The sequence below is a fragment of the Chiroxiphia lanceolata genome, chromosome 3 (assembly GCF_009829145.1).
Source record: "Chiroxiphia lanceolata isolate bChiLan1 chromosome 3, bChiLan1.pri, whole genome shotgun sequence".
NCBI lineage: Eukaryota > Metazoa > Chordata > Aves > Passeriformes > Pipridae > Chiroxiphia > Chiroxiphia lanceolata.
In genome coordinates, this window is record NC_045639.1 from 15,390,325 (window position 1) to 15,414,687 (window position 24,363).

Sequence of the window (24,363 nt, forward strand, 5' to 3'; positions counted from 1 at the left end):
CGGCGGCAATGAGTTCCGCAGTTGAATTATGAACCATATGAAGCAATACTTCATTATTTTAATTTTAAACCTGCCACCCAGCAGTTTTGTGGGGTGCCTCGTGACACTGCTCTACGAGGATCAGCAAATAAACCTTCCCCATCTTATTGACCTTACCGATGCTGAGGAGCCATAGCCTGTTTAATTTCTCCTGACTGTGATGCCATTCATTAGGCTGCCCTTCTCCACACCTTTCTGTTTTACTTCAGCTTGTAGTGGAACTTGGAAAACCATGCATCGGGAAGCAGCTCTTACCTTTGAAGGGACATTTAAAACTGAGTATCACCATCTGGAGCTAATCACCTTCTGCTTTTAATAAAATACACTAAATAAAAAATGCTTGGAAATGAATGGGTTGTGACAACTGAGGCACAGTGTCAGTATCAGCTGTGCCTGATGTTTTGTACTTGGATTCTCACATTCCCCTTAAACTGCCAGAGGTAGGAGCCATGAGCTACAATTCCTGTAGGCTCCTTCTCAAGCCAAAATCATGGTTAGGCATGTGTTCATCATGTGTTCACCATTTGTGACAGCGCAGGTGAGAGTCCAGCAGTGACTGCATACAGATGGTGTTTGTTAGAGCCTGGAAAACAAAAGTACTCACTTGGACTTCAGCCAGCATTTGGGCAGACTTCTACCAAAAATGGGATTGGTTTCTTCTCCCTTCCCTCAGTGACACTGTTTCACCTGGCACAGGTTGAGGTGCAATCAATTTGGTTTGAGGTCCCACACCTCACTCCTGCATTTTTGGCTTTGCAGGGATGATGCAGGGGCTGTGATGCAGTAAACAGGAATCAGTCACAATAGCTATGGAAAAGAGTTGTACCAGACAAAACTCTTGCTTTCACTCCTCTCATAGTCTTCATTAAAACCACAAGATTTTAGAGGCTTTTGAGGTGTTCAGTGCTGGAAGAACAAAGAGGCTGTGGTTCCTACTATGGCACCAGGGCAGTGTCACTGCTGACTCTGTACCTGGTACAACAGCAGGGCAAGATCATGCTGTGGTGGGGCTGCAGAGCCATTTTCTTCAACCTGAAATGAAAGGTCGAGTTTACTTATTAGTGCAAAGAAAATTGATGTTGTGACTTACAAGTACACACCTCTTTTCATTTCAGATCTCTGGGAGTGGCAAAGAGAGAAAAGCTGGAGATGGAAGATAGACACCCGTGGTCAAAGTAAAAAAATTCAGTTGTCCCTCATGCATGAGAGCATGATAAGGACAGTCTATGTGCTACCAAGGATTTTGTATCCTAGAAAGCTTGGTGATTTATGTATCATAAAGCACTGGGCACTGTTTTTTTGTGTTAACACAAACATACTGCTGTGCTGTACTGTACAGTGAGTACGAGAGATGGAGACAGAAACTAAAAGTGAGACTTCCTCGGCTTTTAGCTACCTCATCCCAATTGTAGGCTCATTACCTGGTGTGCAACATCAATTCACACACCAAGGCGAGGTATTTCTGTTTTTTATTCTAGATTTTATTCTCCTTTATGCAAAGTAGGCAGCTGGGTGGTAACCCACAAAAGGCTGGCTCCTTGATCAACAGAACTTTACATAGTTATGCATTTTAACAAACAAAGGCATCAGCATTCATTGCTTACAGATTACATAACTTCTTTATTAATCAGAACTCAAATCCCTATTTGTTAGTTCTATCTCTCTCTTCTCATGTTAATCAATCCAAGGTGCAGTTCTTCCCTCCATTTGAGTCGGGGTCCATTTTGAGTAGGTGGTCATGATCTCCCACTGCTGGAATTACCTTTCCCCCAGTTACTGTTCAGTTCTGCTGACTTCATTCCTGGTGGCTCTCATCCAGACAGCCCATTCATCTTGGGGTTGTCTTCCCTTTTCCTTAAAACAAAAGATTTGCCAAGCATACAAGGTTCACAATACCACTGCTTAATCATAACTGTCCAGCTATAACTACTGATTAAGAACTAAGAAAAAAAATCTCAAAGAGACTCAAACTTTGAGGGGCTTCATATCAGGGATGCAGGACAGGTCTGACTGTAGGCAAAGGTAATAGCTATTTAATTATTAGTATTTACTATTAGTAACTGGAATTGTATATAACTCTTCTGCAGGCCAATCTCATGATCTCCACTGTCGAGACTCATTTGATGAAAGAGTGAAGACTGCAGAGACAGTAACACTCCTCCTAGTCCTCCTGTTGTGGTTTGAAACAGGGGTTCAACCTTAGATGGCTCCTCTAGTTGCCTCTATCAATATGCAATAAAGGACAGCAGCCCAAAGAGATCTTATCTTAAAAAACCCCAAGACCCAAGCAAAGCCGGCAACACGTGAACTTCCATGGCTTGCTGCCAACACCTTTCTTTCTCCTCCACAGCCTTTTCACCGGAGGACTAGGAGTGAATATGAAGTTTTATCCCTATTTAATGACCAATTAGACAAGAATAAATGCATCTCCATTAATAAGTGCTGACTGCTGTTTGATAAAGCAGTGTATATCAGCATACACCACGATTAGTCACCAGATTAAAACAGGTCCATTTCTTCACCAGAACAAACTTTGCCATACTTTGGTTAGTCTTCGGCCAGCTATCACAGAAGCAGCAAAGCTTAAAAACTGTACTAGAAGAGATCCACAGAGTGTGAAATATACTGTATTTTGGTAATTAGTTAGTGTTTGTAAAGCATTTTCTGGAGAAAGAAAGTGCCAAGTAGGATCAATATTATCAACAGTATTTTCTATCATCAAGTCCTTGCCAATAATCCTTTCAGTTTTGTTTTCACAGCTAAATTAAGCACTTTTGTAGTTCTGTTTGGCACAGCCAAACAATTCTTGCTTTCCAGCTCAACCCTTCCAGGTTTGGTTCGACTTTATCTGGGCTTTGTTTTACAGCTCCATTCTTTATTAAAAGAGCAGTTGAAGCTGGTGACCTTTCCCTGGATTATCCATATTTAAGATAGTGGAAAGAATGGACTGAGAAAGACATTTAATTAATTGGACTTTAACAATAAGGAATATTGAGAACAAAGTTGGAATACAAGAATAAGCACAAACCTAGACACAAAGGAAAGAGGGATGAAATATAGAATAAAATTACCAAAGATAAATGCAATCTCTTTCCTAGAGAAGAGATTGGTGGGGTTTTTTTCCCAAAACATGATGCACAACTCCTTATCTTTGTGTGTTTGAAGAGCTTCATGAAAAAAATAATAGTTAAGGTAGAGAAGAGGAGGCTCAGCATGAAGAGAGGGACCCACTTAAAGAGTAAACCTTAACATACTCAAATAAAGAGGAACTTTTGGGATGAAGAAAGGATCTGCTGAAGTTCTTTATGGCTTAACTTTAGAAATATATATTTCATATTTTGCTTTTATGCTCTAAAAAGGAAAAAAAAGGAAAAGAAAAATAAGCTGGTGAGAAAGAACTTACTTCAGTTGCTGACAAGACTTGCTGACAAGAACTGGAATATGCTACAGGAAGAAACAGATAATTTTGAGAAATACGGTCTAAGAAATTAATTTAATTGTACAGTGCAGCCCAAAGAAGAAGATAATACACTTAGGAACTGCTAACAAATTTTTCTGCCTCAACTAAGGTTGTCATAATTTGGAACTCATGAGAAAGACATGAACATTATGAAAGCACTGTTGAGTAAGCACAAGCTATCTTTGTGAAATTTCTTTTGAGTACATTTCCAGACTTTGAATTGCTTAGAGCATATGAAAATGTGACTCTCCAGTGCCTATAAATCAGAATAACTTTTCTGTAAGATCTCATTATCTTTTTGGTGCTTCATTCATGTGTCACAACCTTTATATGTTGATTGTGTAGTTAATATCCTTCCCTCTGTTAACTTCAGTGTGGAAATTGAGATAAATATACTGTTAAGCAACTGAAGGGACAGAAATAGAAGGTGGAAGAGAAAAGTAAAAGGCAGAAGAGAGAGTTGCTAGCAAATCAGGTCTGTATTTTCACCCAGCCTGTGTGAATCACATAGGAGTGATTCAAAAGAGCGAATGACTCAAAAAAGTGCAGGTCACTGCATTGTAATATTGCCTTCCTGTGAGCTCTGAATGTAAAATGCTTTTGGTTGCTGTGACCTTGGACAGTTAAAGTGCTCCTCCAAGTTTTGAATTTTGTTTGCAGAAAGGATTTGAGTGTATTTATTAGATTCCTCACCAGCTACCTAGTTCTGAGTGTTGTAAAAAAGTAGTACTTGCTGTTCTGATGAACTAAATGCTCTACAATTTAATTTTAAAGTTGCCCCCACAGCCAATCAAGGGACTGTCCAAGTCATAATAAATATAAAGCAATAGAATTGAAGTGCCTGGCTGTCATGGTTTAACCCCAGATGGCAAATAAGCACCACGCAGCTGCTTGCTCACTCCATCCGCCCTGGCCTGGTGGGATAGGGAGGAGAACTGGAAAACTCAACCTGTGGGTTGGGATTAAAACAGTTTAATAATTGAAATAAAATATAATAATAATAACAACAACAACAATAATAATGATGATGAAAAGGTATATAACAGAAAGAAAGAGAGGAATAAAACCCAAGTAAACCAAGTGATTCAGAACACAATTGCTCACCACCTGCTGAGCAGTGCTCAGCCAGTCCTTACGTAGCAAACGAGTAACAACTAAAACATCAATATGTTTTCAACATTATTCTCATTCTAAATCCAAAACAGCACCATAGCAGCTACTAAGAATAAAATTAACTCTGTCCTAAGTCAGGCCACTCTGTCAGATCAATTCTCCAGCTTGACATGGGTCCTTCACCTGCTTTTACTGGGTTTGACAATTGTGTGAAAGGCAGCACTTCCCCCAGAGCCCAGCTGATCGCCCCTGGATGATTATGTACACCTGTGACTCAGAAGAATGTGGGTGAGAGGCAGACGAGACTCTTTTCTGAGCAGCATTTCATGACTCTGGGCTGAAGGAGCCAGACCCAATACAAACACACCAAACACAGCCCTCTTCCCACAAGAAGCTGTGGTCACTGCCAATTTGGCAAGTCACAGAGTGTTCATCCTACACTAACAGAGGATGCTGCAGAAGCAAATAAAAACAGACAGAAAGATAATTGATAGGAAGAAACTTTATCTGCATTTATTTTGAGGATTGTTTGGGCTCCTGTGAAGCACAAGGCTTCTCTACACATCTGGCAGATAGTTATCAAACTGTCTTATGCGCAGCCAACACCATCACAGAAGCAAACACACACGATTTAAGAGCCCTTTCTATTTGGTTCATAACTTTATTTTGGGAACAAAATTAGAACCTTGTCAGCCTGAAAACAGCACAATGAAACAAAGATCATTACTCTTTCCCTGCTTGGTAAAAGTTTTATGGCTCAAACAGCATTTCTAATCCTTTATGTCCTGTCTCTGATGCAGCTAATGAATAATCTCCCTTTCTCCTCTGTAATTCACTTGACAGCAAAATAATGGATTTTCAAAATCACACAATTTCTTAAGCAGTGGTTTATCTTAAGCAGTGTTTTCCATCCTACTTTTGCAGTTAATGCCTCTTCTCTGTTTCCTTACCTTCTTTCCCCACCCAAATACCCCTTTGCCTCCCCCACACTGCCAGTCAGCCATCCATCTGTCTCCACACAATACTTTTGCTGGCAGCCTTGCTGCTTGCTCCAGCTTTTGCTCCTGAGACAGGACATACCTTCTCCAGAAACTCTGTCTGCAGACAGAAACATGCAGCCAAATGGCACTGAGAAAAAATCATATTAATTCTAGGTCTTCTGCAGCCCAGGTGTTGAGTAGAACTGAATACCTGCAGGGTATAGTGACCAGGAGTGAAGAGTAGTGCAAGAAGTTTAGAAGTGGGATATTCAAGTCTTCTCTGAGAACTGACAGCTTTCTTCTACTGAAGGTACTGGAGTAACTAAGAAAAGGGAAATATGTTTGGGGTTTTATGGGCCACTTGCAGAGAGAACAATTTCTGTGAAGATTGTTTTTAATCAGCCACTTGGCAAAGTGGCCCAAGGATGAGCAAGATTTATTACCTTCACCTTGAGGCTGATACATAGATAGTCTTAGTTACCTTCAGCACATGGATTTGTAACAGTGGCATTAAGAGGGTTATATCTCCCACTTCCTATCACCTCTACTAATTCCAAAAATTAGTAAAGACTGAAACATACTGGGGAGGTGGGGGTGTTCTAAATTCATTGAAACAGAGAAATTACAGAAAGCTCTACCAAACCCAGCTTCAAGTACAGTGGAGAAGCAATCCTTCTCACAAATTGTCCTCACAAGACTGTATGCACATCAGCTGGGCAAGTTAATAGCAGTATAAGAGGGAACATGGTAACTACTCAGAAAGAATTCTAAATAGTCTAGGATGTAAATTTTAAAAATGTGGTATTATTCGGGGTAGGTTTGGATGAGAAAGAAAAGAAGGTAAAAAATAGAGACAAATAGATCAAATTTCAGAAGGAAATCTTTGTCTATTAAGATTTCTTGACATTGAAATACCCAGGTCTGAGGCCCTACTCAGGTTCATATATACTGAAATAAGCAGATACAGAGCAATTTCAAGCCACAGCATCCAAACAGCATTTGCAGATGGAGTAAAGTATCCACTGGGAACAGAGCTGCAGAGGGTCACAGCTTCGGGACTGCGGATGGAGGGTCACAGCTGACCCCTACTGTCTGCGTACACATAGCTTTAGTTGCACTAAATGGCACATTTTTACTGCCTTAAATAAGTTTTTAAATGTTTATTTCCTCTGCAGCTGCAGAGGCAGTCTCTCACTACGACAAATTCAAACAATATTTCACAGAGACTCCTGACAGCATTGAGCCTTTTCTAAAGTGTGGGAGAATTCCAAGGCAAACACGGGTTCAGCTCTCCACACGTCCTTGGCAAGACCTCAGTGGCCCATCACACCCACCACACCTGCAAGAAACAGTGTTGCCTTGAAAGGAAACACACCAAACAGTCCTTCATTCCCTCTAGAGGCGATTCCGTGGCACCACCTCAAAAATATGTTAGACTGGAGCCAAGGGAAAAGAAGAGAATGAAAGGAAAAAGTATTACAAATTTACTGTAACACATCTACATTAATATTATTTGTAATATACACATATCTAGCACCCTCTTTCACATTCAGGTCCATTTAATAAAGCTGTAGAAATTGTTTTTTCAGGATGCTCAGGGAGAGGAATAAATTCATACCCAGCTATCTACAACCCTGGCATGCCACTGGGAGCCTGGGAAGCCTTTCCCCTCTTGGTACAACTGATGGCATCCAATTCCCACGTCTTGGGATCCAAAACACACACCTGACTCTCCCAACACATTTTTATTCAAAGCTCTGCATATCTTAGCCATAGGCTTGTTGAACAGAAACAAAATTTTTCACCTTTTTTGTGTGAGTTGATGTTCACCACTGATTAATGGCAGCCAAGCTGCTTTCCCTACTGTGTCATCTTTCTCTCTTTCTGTCCATTTGTCTATCATTCATCAAGCGAGGCCGGGAGAGGCTTGCAATCAGTAACTTAAAGTGTCAAGGGTACTTCAACAAATCCTGGAGTTACACAAGTGCCATTGCCAAGCTATGAGACCCTATGTCCTGCCAATCCATTGGATGCAGGTGTGTGTCAGTAGGCAACTTCTGGGAGCATATTTAAAGCGTTACCAATGGCTCCTTACTCCTGAAGGGCACATCCACTAAATAAAGATACATGGGCTTCCTTTTCCTTACACTATACCTAGGAGCTAAATCGTAAAGTTTTATCACAAATGTAGTAAGAGCTGATATTCCTCTTAAGGTTCTATTTCCTTTTCTAAGTACATTTCAATTTTTTTTTATCTTTCGGAAAAACATCCATAAAATCCAGTCCTACAATGCTCAGCAAAAGGCAGCAGAAACAGGAAACCTTTTTTTTCCTCTTAATGAATCTAGGAGGGGGGTGACTTACACTTCTTGAATGTCTGAAGATGGCAAAGACTAATAAGAAAGGGAGAACAATTCAATCACAAGTCTTGTATTTTATAAATAAAAGACAAAGTTTTGAAGAACTTTTCCATTCTTCATTTCAGCAACAAGATTAATTCCCAACTCCTTCACCAGGACTGTCCTCTTTCAGTTGCATGGTGATACTTTTTTTTTTTTTTTTCAGGGAAGATGGCTCAGGAGGAAGAAGGGAGAGAGGAGGAGGGACCGAAATAGAAACCAAGTTTACTTTCCAAATTATTTTTTAACCTTGGAAAAAAAAAGCTACAGGACTGAGAAGGTGCTAACAGCAAATTTCTCTTGTTCTCATTCTTGAGACATTTCCCTGAAGCATTAAAATCTCTATGAACACATTATGTCCATCAAGGAGGCAGAAGTATCTCCTATTAATAGCCGTTCAGAGTTGTGGACCAGGAACATGCCTCCCCACTACAGACTGCACTGCAGAGGTGCCCCCCAAGCCATGACCCAACCTACTTCATCCACCCTGCACAGAGCAGCTCTGCAAAGTGGTGCAGGTTGAGGCCCGGAGCACATGTAGCCACCTTGACTGAAAATAACGTACCCGGGGGGGTGGGGGGGGGCAGCTCTATGGAGTGGAGTTCCAGACACCAGCTTGGAGATGGGCTCCCCAGAGCTGCCCCTGTGCTGCCACACTGAGCCCACCACCACCTTGGTTTTGCATCATAGGCAGAGAGCTGGGTCTAAGGTGGAGCTCTCGGAGCCCCTCACCCTGAGCGCCTAAAGAAACCTGCCAGAACAGCCTGACACCCTTCTATGTCACATCACTTTAGGTATTTCTAGGAGTGAGAAAATGGGAAAACCACTTTGTTTCCATTTTTAAATTTCAGAGGCTTTCCTGTGAAGAGTTCTCCTTTGCCCTACCCCAATGCTCTGCAAGAGAAATACAGACACAGGGCACAGGGATGGCAGTGGTGAGAAAAGGCGTCTGTTGTGCAAACCAGACAGGTTTAGATAGGTCATTAGCATCCAAAATATGATAGCCAACATGAAGTCCAGCTGAAGGTCCCTTAAAGGTTCACACAACCCCCCTAGAGCTGCGATCAGGCATTCTGCTTAAACAGAGCCACACAGAGTTCCCCTCTCTCAGCAGAACTTGACAGAGAGGCAGTTTCCAAGTGCACAGAGTTCCTGCAGGTCTGTAACCATGGTCGCACATGCAGTAGGAAGAGGGTCACCCACGATTCCCTCCAGGAAACTGCTGCAAGCAGAGGTCCACAGCCACCTTTGCTGCTGTACCTCTCAACAGATGCTCTTTCTTTAACAACAATTTTCCTTTCCATTTCTGAATGGCTTCGGACACCATGTAAGCTGAGACCAGTTTGCCAGTCTGTGTCCTTAGGCCATCTCTTGGCTTTCTCCTTCATTTTTCAGTGTCTTTTATTCCTTCTTGCAGTTCAATGTCTTACATGTAGCAATTTATATATTGGACAGCAAGGCATCTAACAGTTTCCCTTCTTCTCCACTGTTTCCTTATTTTTAAAATGGGTTTTTCATGGTTGCAATGTGATTTATGTATCCCTTTTTTTTTTTAACTTCCAGTATTTGACAGAGCCAGAATGCATTATTGTACCTGCCACTTTTTTTTTAACCAGGATGCAAATCATTGGCAAAACAGACGCTGTAATACTGAAATTCATAGAATCATAGAATATTCTGAGTTGGAAGGGACCCATTAGGATAACAGTCCAACTCCTGGTCCTGCACAGGACAGCCCCAGGAATCACACCATGTGCCTGAGAGTGTTGTCCAAATGCTTCTTGAACTCCCTCAGGCTTGGTGCTATGACCACTTTCCTGGGGAGCCTGTTCCAGTGCTCAACAACCCTCTGGGGGAAGAAGCTTTTCCTAATATCCAACCTTAACCTCCCCTGACATAGCTTCATGCCATTCCTTCAGGTAATTCATCTTTCACTCCCTTTCTTGAAGAGGAGGAAGGGGGCAAAACACAGGAATAATTTTGCACTTGGGAAACAGGGTTGCCCAGAGAATTTTCTAAAGATTTTCCATGCCTTCTTTACAGTCTCTGGCGGCCCCTCTGCTTCTTTCTGAAAACTCTGCTCTAGTCTGAGGTGTGAAGTCCCGCCTGTGACCCAGCTTTGCTGTGTACAGCCTGGCAAGCATTCAGTCAGGGCATCAGCCAGAAACAAGGATTTCATGCTTCTGACATCTCTTCCTGTCTATTCCATTTCCTCTCTGTACTTTGCCTTGCTTACTCTATTTATTTCTTAGCCACAGGTCTAGACTGAATTTGAGAAGAGCTCCACTCTAAGAAAGAGCAGTCACAGTATGGAGGATCCCAGCATGAGATTTAGATCAAGTAGGCTGGGGACTACTCGAAATACGCAGTCACATTCAAAAAGAAAACCAAAAAATGCCTGCATTAGAAACACTTTCACAAAGTAAGTACCATATAAGAACTCAAATAGTAAGTATGAAACAAGAACTAATGTCTGGAAACCAGAGCCAGGCAAATCTGAATTAGAAAATGGATGTACATTTTTAAACTTCAAGTGTGATTAATCACTGCAACTTACTGCAGTCTTTCCAAAAGACATGCTTGAGTCAGACACAATGTCTTGGGCTCCCCAGAAAAATAACTGGATTAAATTCTACTTTTACCTGATGGTCAAACTATTCCCTCTGGTCCTAAGCGACAATGACTCCATTAATTGAGTCAGATAGAACAGAGCTTTTATCCAGACAATTTTAACATTTCATTGCTGTATTAAATGATTGGGGTGTTTGCTTGCCTTTTCTGCCAGCTGCATGTTGACGTTTTTAGGATCTAGGTTCCTATAGCAGGCAGTATATCTTCTTTCACAAAGCTGTGCAAATTGTGTTTAAGTATCCATCTTCCTTAGGGCTAAGAGTAATGCTCTAAATCAGGAAAAAAGAAAAGTTTTTACTAAGATTCTGAACTTCCAGTTCTATGGGATGAGAGAAAACCATGTGACTTTTATACTGCACATTGGTCAGGAAGAGCGTTTTCACTTAATTCTGCAAGCAATCTCGAGCAAAATCCTGTAGCTGCTCAAAACAATTTTGCAGAATCACTGACACGACATTCCAATGCTCTTGTTACACTGGGACCTTCTACTTTCTACAGTGCACAAAAGGCAGTTTTCACTCAGTAAGAGCTATTTTCTTGGTCCCCTCTACAGCTACGTCAAATAAAGTTCCCAGCTTTATTTCCCATGTTATGTACAAGCAGGACAGTTTACAACTCAGCTGAAGCCAATCTAGTTGTTTAGTTGCACTTTCAATGCTTACCAAGAAATTCTTTCCTCTAAAGTAGGTATTATTCATTAGGAACGTGTTTATTCTTGTTTTTTCTTCTTCTTCTTCTTGAGAAGTCTGTTGACCACAAGACACAAGTCTTTTGTCCTTAAAATATTTCCCAAACTAAGGGGAATTCTTAGATGACCAGATACCTCCCAGACAGGTAAGAATTTCTGTTAGTATTTCTGAAAAAAAAAACCCAATAGCGATGCAACAACTCCATGTCATGTTCTCAGGTACTGAGATACCTTGGTTTTTCCATTAAGCATAAAAACCTGACCATATTTTAGGACTTGATGTAAGAGGCAGACACTCAGCAGTCATTAGTCTTCTGCTAATTATCAGGTAGTAAAAGAAGTTAGATGAGCTCAGTAAAGACTGAGGAGAAAGCTCTGATCCCTCCTACTGTCACATCATTTTGCTGATTTTGGTGGAGCTGCTTTTAGTTAATTAAGTCCCCTTAAGGTTCCCACCATAAAATCTCACTTGATTCCTCATAAATAATGTCTCTAGAGCTCATTCACAGTAATAAAAATAAATAGTGCACTGATCAAAACTGTTGTAATTTATACACATTAAATCCTCAATTTAAAGTATTATGGGGCAAGATTTCTTGACCATGACAATCTAGTTTGCATTTCATTACAAATTAACGATTCAGCAGCTGAGATTCCCATGGCATAGGACAATAAAACTCAATGAAATGATTTTCCTATTCTCTGTTGGGAGCACTCCTTTCCCTGGGGGAAAAAAAAAAAAAAGGGTATTTTCCATAGATTTGAAAAGAAGTTGTCAGGATAAGGTTCAGGACAGCAAATAATCTGCCTCAGTGTCCATGATGATGATTCAGATGATCACTGGAGCTATTTTTAAAACAAAGGCTCTTCTGGCTCATGTCAAAAGTCTGAAGGGGGAAGAAATGGCAAATTCCACAACCAGCCCCATGCCTGGTCCTGCATCCCATCAAGCTCTTCCTGTCCCTCTAATGATAATAAGGTGCAACATCTCATGAGAGGGTACCTGATGTCTTAGAAGAACAATCCCTTTTGCAATGTGTCTTTCAAAATGATCACTTTGACTTAATCCAAAGAAGCATTTTACACTTTTTTGCCTGTTCTGACAGTTCACAGGTACCTTACAGAATGCAGGAGCAAAAACCCTGCATTAAAAGTACTTGAGCCAAAGGTGGTATTTTGGGTATCAGGGACTGAAGTGGCCAACTGTCTGAAATGGCAAAAGCAGTACAAAATTCCAGGTAAGGTTCTGTGGCTAATTCTCCCCTCACATTATTCAGTTTGTTATACAGTTTATTTAACTGACAGACCTTGACCTTGCTTTCCATGCACTCAGGTTAAGGATGTCTTTTCAGTCTGAATGACCCTGGGTTGGAACAAGCAATCTGAGAAAGAACAGAAGTAAGATTTCAAAGCAAGAGTTTGGAAGAACCCGGGACTCCTGTGTCACTACCTGTAGCTGGGAGCAAAATGAGGTTTTTTTCTGTACACAAGTACAAGGCATAAAGGTGCCAAGCACAGAAAACCATTTTTAATGTGTTCAATAGCTGTAAACAGTATTATCTGCTAAGTTTAATTATTAACTATTTCCTTCCTATTTGTTCAAACCAAGGCAAAAGCAGAAACTTAAAATGCAGAAAGACTGCTCCATCAGAATGCACTTCATACAGCCAGCACTGTAAATGTGTTCCACATTAGCTGAGAGCTTATCTCTGGAAGGCCACTAAAAGCAGCAGTAAGCTCTCATAAAACAAAACACAACAAAACAGAACAAAAAGCCTCATCACATTTTAGGTTATTACAGAACAGTCCTGGTGAACATTTAACATTTTGAGCTCCTGAACTTTAAGGCTTATGCTACACAAGCCCATTGCCACTCTACTGTCCCTTATTTTGTTCCTGCAGACAGAGGACATCTCATGCACAGCACCACATTCACTGGTCTGAAATAAGCTCTCCATCTACTCGTGCACTGTCAGTATTGCTTCATCTGCTGTGAACAAAATGGTTTCACCTTGACCTGCCTTCAACCCACCTGAGTCAGAGCCCTCTTCATGTTCCTTAGGCTTGGATGAGTATATTCGGTATGAGTTTCACTATCCACAAAGCTATTGGCTTCATTTTTTATAGTGAGATTGAAATTACACTTCTTCCATGCCAATAACAGTTTCTGTCAACGCAAGGCCATACCATCCATTTGTCTCCTGTGCACCTGCCCTCATGAGATCTTCCTTCCTACAGAACAATTCATGCCTACAGGCGATGACCTACCAGGCTTTCTTCCCAAACAAACATGAAAGGAATCACTGCATGGCCAAAGTGGTAGAGAGGGTAAGTTTGTAAAATCTGATTACAATTACAGATAGATACATTTCTATTCAAGATTTTCACTCCTGATGTCAGTTGAGAGTGATGCCATTTGAATAAAGAAGGCTCCATCAGATTAAAAGCACTCAGTGCAGTGAAGCAATATCTGTGCCAAGTTTCAGGCTGTAGCAGAAGATCCTCCTTCACCAGCACCCATTTACATCTCTGAGGGCCGAACAATACCGTGCCATTCCATCCTCTGCCTCAACAGCATTTCCCTCACTGGGCAGAAGCCTGTAGGGGAACTGAAACCTCTGAAACAAGCAGAAACCCACAAAGCCTGTGGGAGCCTGACATGGCGTTTGGCCTGAACACACTCCCAGAACAAGATAAACTTCCAGCTAACCAAATCTTTGGGATGAAGAAAAGTAAGAGTTTTAATGCATGAAGACAAGCCTCCTGTTTTTCCCAAATGCCATTGCTCACTATAGTTGATCCCTGCTCCCCTGCCCCACTCCCTTCAATGGAGCACCACAGTCAACAACTCCTCAGAAACCTTCTATTGGTGAACACTTTTTTTACAGTGCTGTGCTCTGAATAACAAATCACTCTGGTCCAGGGGGACGGTGTGCTTAACTGAAGCTGTTGAAGATGACTTACTCTGCAGATGTCACTAGGAACTGTTCATGTGTTTCAAAATTAAGCCTGTGATGAAAGGCTTTGCAGGATAAGGGACTGAGCTCCCAGTGTTTTCAGGATGAAGCCTGAAATTGGCAGACTTTTACTGTTGCAAATAAAGCCAATAGCGAGAGTAGCTTTTCAAACTCTTTTACTGGGAATTGACTTTTAAAATAGATTTATTCAGCAGGACTGAGAAAGCACTGCATCACTAGCCATTTGGGACGATATTACTTCATAAACACATATGGGATGATATCAAAATTCCAATTATTCAACTCCGAAATTTTCGTTCAAAAAGCCAGTATCGTTTTGGGCTAAGTTAGAAATTTTTTATTTGTTTTTAAATTCAAAGTTAACTGTTGTCATAAAACAGGAAGACGATTTTGCTTTAGATTTCCCTGGGGATCCTTGCCTTTAGCGAGCTATGCTCAAAAATAAGAGGGTACAGGAATTTTTATCGCATGTGTGGAAACAGGCAGCAAGTAGAATTGCAAATTACAGCTGGGCAATTCTTAGCCTCGGGTCCCCCAAAAGATGCATCAAAAACTGCTGTGAAGGCAACCCACTTGCCTTTGAGAAACTGCTGAACTGCAAGTGCACTGTGCAGATGCAAGCAGGCAGAATTTCTTATGAAGGACCTGTGGCCCCCACCTATATACCTTTTCCTTTCACCAGGGTCTTTATTTATTTTCTTTTCTAATTATCTGCTTTCTTAGGGGGTGAAGGGAAAACAATCATTACTTGGTGTCTTTTACATTTGAGATGTTTTCATGAATCCAGGATAATTGCTTCCTTTCAGATTGCTAAGGTAGAAACCCTGTAACATTTAATGTAAAAGGTGAGGTTTGATTGACTTTCCAGTATCACAATATTGTTCTCAATAATATTGACGATGCTGAAGGTCATAATCCATTAATATCAGAGAATTTAATATCAGAGACAAGGAGATAGCTTATAGCTATCACACCTCTGTTGGGAAATGATTGTGAAAGGTGCTTTGCTGAAGAGGATTCCAGCCTTACAGAAGCAATGGAACAGGCGAATGCAGCAAGTGCTCAGATACCACAGGGTTGTTCATCCTCTTTACTTTCTTTGCTGCTGCATGGAAGACAACAAGTTTGTGCATAAGTACTAAACAGGAGCCTAGGAGATGCGGATATAATTTCATGTTACAAGGCAGAAAGAATGGCAGTAAATATTAAATCTCTTTTCCATGTCTGCATCTCTTAGCAGCAGCAGCAGTTGAAGGGATGATTGATAAAGACTTGAGTTTCTGCCTAGTAGAAATTAATCTTCTAATTACTAGTCATCTTCTCATCAAGAAAATGCTGATTAAAGAGGCTGGGAAAAGAGCACACAAGAGGAGATCAATCTGCAGTGATAAGAAACTAAAGGTCAATATGACAAAGTGTAGAAGTGCATCTCCTAAAAATGACAATATGGTTGTTCAGCCAACAACTAAGGCATGTGACCATCATTGCCGCATTTCTGGGCTTTCCCATCATGTTTCACTGAGCTAAGTGCAGCCCCATGGACTGAATTTGACAGCTTCCCTACCCAAGAACATTTGCACCTACCTTCCAGACTTCTGAGCATAGAGGTGCCTTTTTTTTTTTTTTGTCTCTCTTCATTCAGGAAGGCATTAAGAGCGTGACATCTAACAAAAACCTGTCTAATAGCCCTTTTTTCTCCTTTGTCATATTTTTATGCTTCTTAATCAAGCAAGGGAAAAAAACCCCAAACCTCCTCTGGGTCCGAAAGATAAATTACTGCTTTAAATGTACAGAGCAGTGTCTGGCTTAAAATGAACATCCAAGGCAATTGCTGTGTTTTAAAAGATCCCTAGGTTGCAGGCTTAATATGAAGCAGTTCTCAGCAGAATGTATTTTACTGGCTTTCCAAATAACAGTCTAACCATAAGTATAGATCTTCTGGATATTCTCAGTGTAAAAGATCAATTACAGAACAGGCAGCTTGATGTTTGCAATCTGTCTTTTAGTAAACATTTTTCTTTCTCCTCCTCAGTTGGAAAATTCCTGCTGGGTTCTGAATGACGGATACCTTGAGGAGCTTTCATGTTAGTAAAATAAAACAGATGTAACTTTTTTCTTTTTGCTTCCACTGATAAGGATGTTCTAGCAAAATCAGCCCTAGCCTTTCTTCCTAAATGCATTCCCCAGCAAGCTTACAGTAGTTATTTGACTCCTGAAAGTCAATATTGCCATGAAAAGAGGGTAGAAACACAACACCCATTTTAGCAGTGATCAGGAAGAGATATCATATATGACTGAGGTCTGTATGTTATCCAACTTGAAATATCTGATGATGTTTTGGGGCTCTTTTGCCATTAAATTCAGTTTTTCACTATTGCAGACATCACTTTACATAATACACTTCAGACTCCACCTCACAGGAAGTGCAGCTTTTTGCTCTCATTCCTCCTACTGGAACACCACTTAAAATCTTGATTACTTCAATAGCTAGGAACATTCTCAAATATTGACTCTCAGTGTATTCATAGGTAGTACACACTCATTTGCTTTTGGGCCAACATTATTCTGTAGCTTGAACATACCTTTTCTTTCCCTGATCTTCATCCCTCTGATTCATGTATTGACACCAGTCCCAATGCCGGGCCTTTTCTCCCTTTTTTGCCTTGTTCTGATAGAATGAGCTGTAAGCATTTGGAAGTACAAAATTCGAAATGCTTTCCTATAAAGGTTGAAAAGGTGGACGTGGGAGTTAATCTGCAGCAGCTGTTGTGCTATACAATGGGAATTTCTGTCTTAATGATTGTTCTACCTGAACACGAGGAGGAACAACTTTACTGTGCAAGTGACCTGGAAGACGTTGCCTGGAGAGGTTGTGGAGTCTCCCTAACTGGAGATATTCAAGAACCACCTGGACACAATCCTGTGTCATGTGCTCTGGGATGACCCTGCTTGAGCAGGGAGGTTGGACGAGATGACCCACTGTGATCCCTTCCAACATGACTGATTCTGCGATTCTGTAAATATGATGAAGCCTAGAAGTATCTTAAGGTCAGGCAGTCCTCAGGATTCATAAGTCCTGCAACTGCCAAATAATGAACTCCTGAGCTACATCTCCATCAGCTATGCACTTCCAGTGTGTGTGTGTGTGCGCAAGAGAGAGAGACTTGGGCATACACACTGACAGCACATGATTATTTGATATTCAACTGATGAAATCCAGGCACTCATCTCCTCAGTCATTTCCAGATGATTCATAGATTTACTTTGTTGTTAGGCTGAATCCCATGGCACAAGCCTCTACATACTGTGTTAAGGTGATGATTTACATTCTGTTTTATTGCAATGGCCCCTTAAAACTTCAGCACTTGATCATAGATGAGAGAATTTGCTTAATGGGATTAATACACAACAGTACTATTGACCGGTTCGGTGCACCATCTTCTTCCTGACCAGAAACTCACAGCTCCAGAGACACTCCATGCTTACCAAATGGAATGTACTCAGTTCAGAGCAAAAGGAGTGTTTTGCAATCCCAAACCAGGTGAAAATTGTGACTGGGCCATCACGAGTCCAACCCTTGTGAAGTACCATTGGAATAACCTGAATTTTTTTTATCTGAATCACAAGTCAAATCAGGAAAGGCAAATTTTAGGAAGCCTAACTCCGACAAATGTAATGTTTCCTTACTTGAGGGTAAGCATGATACAGGTGTGATCCCACAGATAACACCCTACAAAGTGCACACCATGCTGTGGGTCCAGCCAGCTGGTTTATCCCACAGCACAGACTCTGTTCTGGTAAGAGTTCTCACCAGGCTGAGCTCAAACAGAACATCTCGTCATGACCAAGATCCACCAACAGTCTTCAGGTGATGCTGAGAGACTTTTCCTTCTTCTGGAAAATACTTAAAATCATCTAGGATCATCCCCAGATTGTTCCATTCTCCTGGATGGACAAGTGTTCAAGATGTGACATTTGTGTTTTAGTACAGAGAGACAAATTTAATGGTTGGGATGAAAGTCAGAAACATGGTTCATAAGGACAAGGAAAGAATAAAATTAACATCTTTTGCTTTGAAAGCATGCCTTTTTTTTTCCCCCAGTTCCCATTCTCAAGGGTATTTGGATCATTTTTACTCATGAGGAAGGAAGCAGATCCAGAATATTTCCTCTAGAAAAGTGAATATTCCTTTTCTAATAATACTTAACACTGGAGAAGTATCTCCATAACTTAGTGCATTCCAGTTCTATAAGAAAAAACTCTAAAGACAGCACACTGAAATCACAAAAAATAAAGAATAATCTGTGATTTCTTGCCTGAGATCATTCTGTTGCTTTCCCCAGTCCGACCACAAAAAAAAGCAGCTATTTGATTTCTATGTTACACACTGCCTGTTTGTCAGCAGGAAAAATTCAGAGTACTAAAAAATGCTTACTGCTTTGAGAGCAATAATAAAATGTGTGCTTGCCTTCAGAGTAGCTATCACTGTTTTTTCCTGCAGAGACTAGGAGAAATATAGAGGTGAAATTCCAGGTTGTTATGTATAAAATAGTCTTTAAAGAAGTGCATGGGGAGTTAACTGTATTGATATTAATACGCCTCATGCAGCTAAATCCCTGCTCACTACTTATAAAACATAAAAGATATGAAATTTAGAATCTTGATCATAAAACAAATTAAATCAACACAGTCAACTTCAGAGAGCACGAATATATTTCATTTCATTAGAAAATAATAAGCCATGCTGGCATTTGGACAGCAATGAAGACTGCTTGCTAGAATGTATCTTTTTCACAGCAGAGCATTTTATTCTTCTATCATTATCAGCATGGCAAGATGTCCCCAGTACAATGGTTCTCACACCAGCAGGATTCTCTTTTATTTCCTTCGTGGATGGTGGGAAGCTTGCCATGATTTCTTTGCATCTCCAACGCAGTTGTGACAACGTATTAAAATAAAAGACATTCTATTCTGGAATATTTCTCAGCCTAAGGAGAGAAACAGCACCAAGGTCAGAAGGGTAAGCAAGGCAATTGGAAGAGAAATTAGTGGGTCAAGGTGTTGTAATAAATCAGTTTATAACCGGTGAGAAACCCCATGCTTCCTAAGCCTGAATCAGAGGACCTGACTGTTAGACCAGGAGTCAGGAGCTGACAGCACGGTGGCATCAGAAGGTACAGGGGCTGAACCTGATACAGAGTCGTGGCAAAATGGGAATGGCTCTGTCTTGAGATACAGCTGAGAGTCCAAGGAAACCCAGCAGCCCCTCAGCTGCCCCAGTGGCAGCTTGCTTTCACAAGGAACAAGATCTCACATCTCCAAAACATCTATTAGCACACTGAACTTCTGATTTAGAAAATTAAAATACAGTTTGGCAAACAGTGCTTGAAAACCTTCCAACCTCTGCGCCAGACCACGCTGATTATCTCACGTAACTGGAAGTCAACAAACCTGAAGGGCCAGCAAGGAGACTGTGCAGCTGGGAGGAAATATTCAGAGAAGACTCTAAGCCTGAGCTTTCAGAAACCTTTTTAAAGAAAGCTTTCAGAAACCTTTCTATTCTCCATCCATACCTCCTGCACTTCTCACAGATGCAGAGCTACAGAGGTGATCTCTCAGGTACCGTGTGCTCTCAGAGTTACCATTATTTACTCCACTTCTGAAGTGTCCACTCTTAGGCATTTCTCATCCCACTATTCTTTTATGTTCACCTCATTCCTTACCTAAGCTCTTACTTATCTGAAGTACACCATGTAGTTTGGTTTCAATATTGTATGTTCTTCATTGTGCATTTTTATTTCTCTTTCAACTGATGAATTTTCCCCTGATAAGTGCTTGTTAAGGGCTTAATTATATCCCAGTGTCAAACCAAAGTGACAGCACTGGTTACGATACACCTACAGTGGATTAAATCCCCTGCAAGAATTTTAATCACTTTCCCTTTCCACCACTTTGATTGCTCATTTGTGAAATGACTGCAAAATGCTGCCAAACTTCTTCATTCTGTTTCCCTCTAGTGCCTAGGTGCATATGACCAGTGGCCATCTCCAAAAACAGGAAAATGGGAGGCTGAAAATGGGAGGCTGAAGTTCATTTCCAGGCTAAGAAGACCAGAGATGAAAATGGCTCTGGTCCCAAATGTTTTCCCTGGCACATTTTTGCATGCTCAGTGGCACAGCAGTTGTCTTTCTTTCGTAACATGCACAAAGAATGTATTGGTATTACAGATGAAACATCTTTTATGTGGCTATAAATAACAGAAAACCTTAATCTGTAAAGAAAGGTCCTTTAAAAACCTCTACATAGCAAACTAGAATTTACTTTTTTTTAAAGCTTGATACATTCCCCCGTTTGCTCACCACATTAGAAGCAAGAATGGACAACTGCAAAAGGGAGCCCTCCTCACCATCACATTCTCTTCACTTTCTGCTTCCTAGGAGAAGCTTAGAATTTGCTCTAAAGATGATGTTGATTTCCTTGTATGTGCCTCATTCTTAGATATAGAATGTACCATAATATCTCTTCACACACAAATATTACCCCCAAAAGAAATAATAATTAAGCAGCACAATGTTAGGCACCCTTTTACCATCCTTTCTTCCCCTCTAACACAGTGGAACAGTCAACACTCTCTGCTGTGTGCAAGGTGAACCAGAGAGGGACTGGCACCCCTTTGCTGCCTTGGGAACCTTCTTGCTGGATCTCAGAGCCTTCCCATACAGCCTGACACTGGGCTACTCACCTGCTGCATGTCAGAAAGTGAACAGGAGCAGGGAAGCAACTCAGAAAATGATCACGCTTCCACTTCTTAGCAACGCCCAACAAAAGAGAGAGGAGGGAGTGAAAATGAGACCTTGTGTAAAGTTGGTCACTCAGCACAAGTTGCCATACATTGGATGGATACACTGATGATCAACCAACTGTAGGCTCACTTTTTTTATTAATGCAAGGGAAATTATCTGCGTGCACACACATGCACACACTCACACATATGTCTCATCTGGTCCACTGCCCAGGAAACACATCAGCCAGTCACTCCCAGGAGCCTTGGGTCAGGTACCAATAAATGTGTGATGAATGCTAATGCTAATGTGATGAATGCTAATGCTAATGTGATGAATGCTAATGCTCTCAAAAACTATCACCAGTCCTGATACCTGCATGGGAACCAGAGCACAGTGTTCAGCCACATGCTTTGACTCCACACGTCCTCGAGAACAAACCAAATTGTATGAAGCTGCCTAGCCACAAGTGGAACCTGCCTAGGAAAAGCTCAGCAGGGTAAATGGTCTCAGAGGACCATCAGTCAGTACGCACCTGAAAAAAACATGAGGGACAAATCCAGGACAGAAGAGACATTTTGACCTGTCTGTTGATAACTGACAGGTGTTAATCAGCAAGGATCACTCTCTGAAGCTTCTCACTCTAGAAAACAAATCTGGCAGGCCAAAGGGATTGCCAATATTTTCTTCAGTGCTGTGATCAAAGGTTGCCTGTCCTGAACTTCTGTAAAGGTTCATCCTGATGGAGTGAGTGTCAGTTTAGCGGGTTTCATTTCGATGCCACTGGCTGGAGAGACTTCTAGGAGCTGTAGCCCCAGGGTCTGTAAAATACATACAGTACATCTTCAGATGGCATGATAAAGGTGTTTGCCATTTCACAACTTGTTTTGACAATTTCTCAAGCTGTCCTTGGCTTTTATATGTATAAGATAAATAGACTTGGCTGTCTTGCAACTTTGTCTGCCCAGCAGCCCCATTTCCAGATCCACATGCCTGCACCTTCCCTTGAGCACAGTGAACCCCTAGGGAGAGTGGGAGAGTTACCTTTGCCATGTCCATCAAACCAACTAGGTTAAAGCACTCACCTGTCAAATGCAGGAAGGGACATGAAATGTAAGGAGGACTCATTCCCATCATTGTTGTCTCAGTAGCATCACGAGATTCAGGACTCCGGGCTCCCAGACAGACATTCCTCCTCCACTCTTCACCACGCTCTGCTGCAGCAAGGCAAGTGCTTCTGGGAACATGCTGGGGACTGGATCCCAGCTGAAAGTAGCCCATCAAAAATAGCAATTTTTAAACTGAATCATTTTCCAAATCACACTCTAAAATTAATTCCCTTCCTGGCAAGCTCCCTGCAGCTCATCGGTACACAGGCATGCATGGACTTGGAGGATGCGGATTTCTCAGGAGCTGCACCAATCCCATCCCATTCCATAGGTTTCTGCACCCATCCATCCATGCCTCTGTCCATCCATCCCTCCCCTCTGCACTCTAAACCTCAGCTACAGAATACAGGGGCCACCTCTCTCACCTCAACAGAGAGGCTTACAAAGAGCTTGTCCTCTTTCCTCCAAATTCTTGTCAAGAGAAATGACATGTTGCAGAAATGCCTAACTGGCCATTCAGTCCTTTCAAGAATTCAGCTGTTCACTTGGAGAGCTGAAGAATGCTGATGTCTTCTGAAAGGCAAGGTTCCTGTTATGCTGAACAAGGTGAGATCCAAAAAAAACCGAGAAGGTAACTGGTTTGTTGCCTAATAGTCTACACGAACTCAACAGTGAGGTCTGCATTCAGAAATTATCCTTTGTAGGATCTCAGGAATATTACAGAGCTGCATCACCCTCAGCTGTAGAACAGTAGCTTTCCATTATTAAAATGTATTAAAAATCCTTTGCATGCCAAAACACTGACTGAGATTTTCCCGCACAGAGCAAGAACAGAAAATAAATAAGCACAACTAATGCAGAAAGAGCATAAGCCACCAGAGTGGAAGGTTTTCCCATAAAATACAAAATTTCATACCACCAAAGACTGGGAGGAAAAGAGGTCATCTGAATACAGAACTACCTGCACAAGACGCAGGGCGCCTCCAGCTTCTGTTGACATTACAGGCAAGTGAGAACATATTAATGTGATCAGGATGCTCAGAGCATTATACGGCATCAGGCCTTTGGAAATTGGCTATTCATCACATTTAAATTGAATGTAATTGCCAGTGCTTATTAGATCATTCTCTGAGTGAGAGTAGTGAAAGTGAGAAAGTGTATTTAGATGACTGGGCCTCAGGAAAAATAAAAAAAAAAAAAAAAAAAGACATTGCATAACTATTCATAAATTAGCAGGAAGAATGCAGGAATCTCTGATTTAAACAGCAAATGTTTTCTGTTTCTCTTAAACATGCAGAAACATTCTCCTGGTAAAAAACCCCCCTATTTGGTTAACAGTACTCCTGTTTCAACACAGCTTAGCATCCCCTGGCAGTGAGAACTAGCAAATCAAAACCTGCACATGGCTAACTCCTGCCTCTGACCCTGACTTGATTTTGAGTTTGGGAGCACAAGATATGGTTCCCAAAGGATTCTCAAGTTCATCTCATCAGCTTCTTCAGCTCTGCTCTCATGAAAGACAGAGTGTTACTAACAGAGCAACTAGGGCTTACACAGCTACCTGACAACAGTTTCATCCCAAGACTCCAGATGGACCACCTGCTTGTCAATCCATAAGATGCCTTGGTTTTCAACCCATCTGTCTGCAACAGGTAACTCATGGCTTCAAGACCAGTTACAAGCCTGCCTTTTTCTCTTTCCCCTCCCCAAAAGGTCACCTTAATTCAGAGGGGAGACACAAGAATATAAAAATCCATTTGGGTCACAACGCTGGTCTTTTGCTTCAAAATCTACCAAAGTGCTTTGAGAGGGTGAGGAGACATTAGTAACATCTAAGGCTCCATGGAAACACACATTCTCCCCCCAGTACTTTGCAGTTAGTATACTTTTCATTGTCCCAATCTGTAAGTAGGGTACCAGGCAGGTCTCACCCTCTATCCCAAAGTATCCTGGCTTCTACCTTAAAAACAGGCATATTCACTTCTGTTATGGATTGTGACCGAAACCCTTGCTCACAATGCTACCCAGGCCCTGATGGGATAGACTACCAACTACCTCTTCCATTTCTTTTAATTACAGAGTAATACCAAAGAGACTGTCCCCTAAACCCAGTAGGAGGTACAACTGAAGAAGAGGGCAGTCTCATTGCCCACGAAGTTTGTTGAGCACCCAGGCTAACCATAA

General features: G+C 41.3%; 1 long non-coding RNA gene across 1 annotated transcript; it reads right to left on the reverse strand.

Annotated features, from left to right (window-relative positions):
- Positions 1-18,983: 18,983 nt before the first annotated feature.
- Positions 18,984-21,389, reverse strand: LOC116784600. Its single transcript, XR_004356162.1, has 2 exons — positions 21,031-21,389; positions 18,984-19,276 (listed from the first exon to the last, which is right to left on the reverse strand). It is a non-coding gene; the product is annotated as an uncharacterized LOC116784600 (long non-coding RNA).
- Between the last annotated feature and the right edge of the window lie 2,974 nt (positions 21,390-24,363).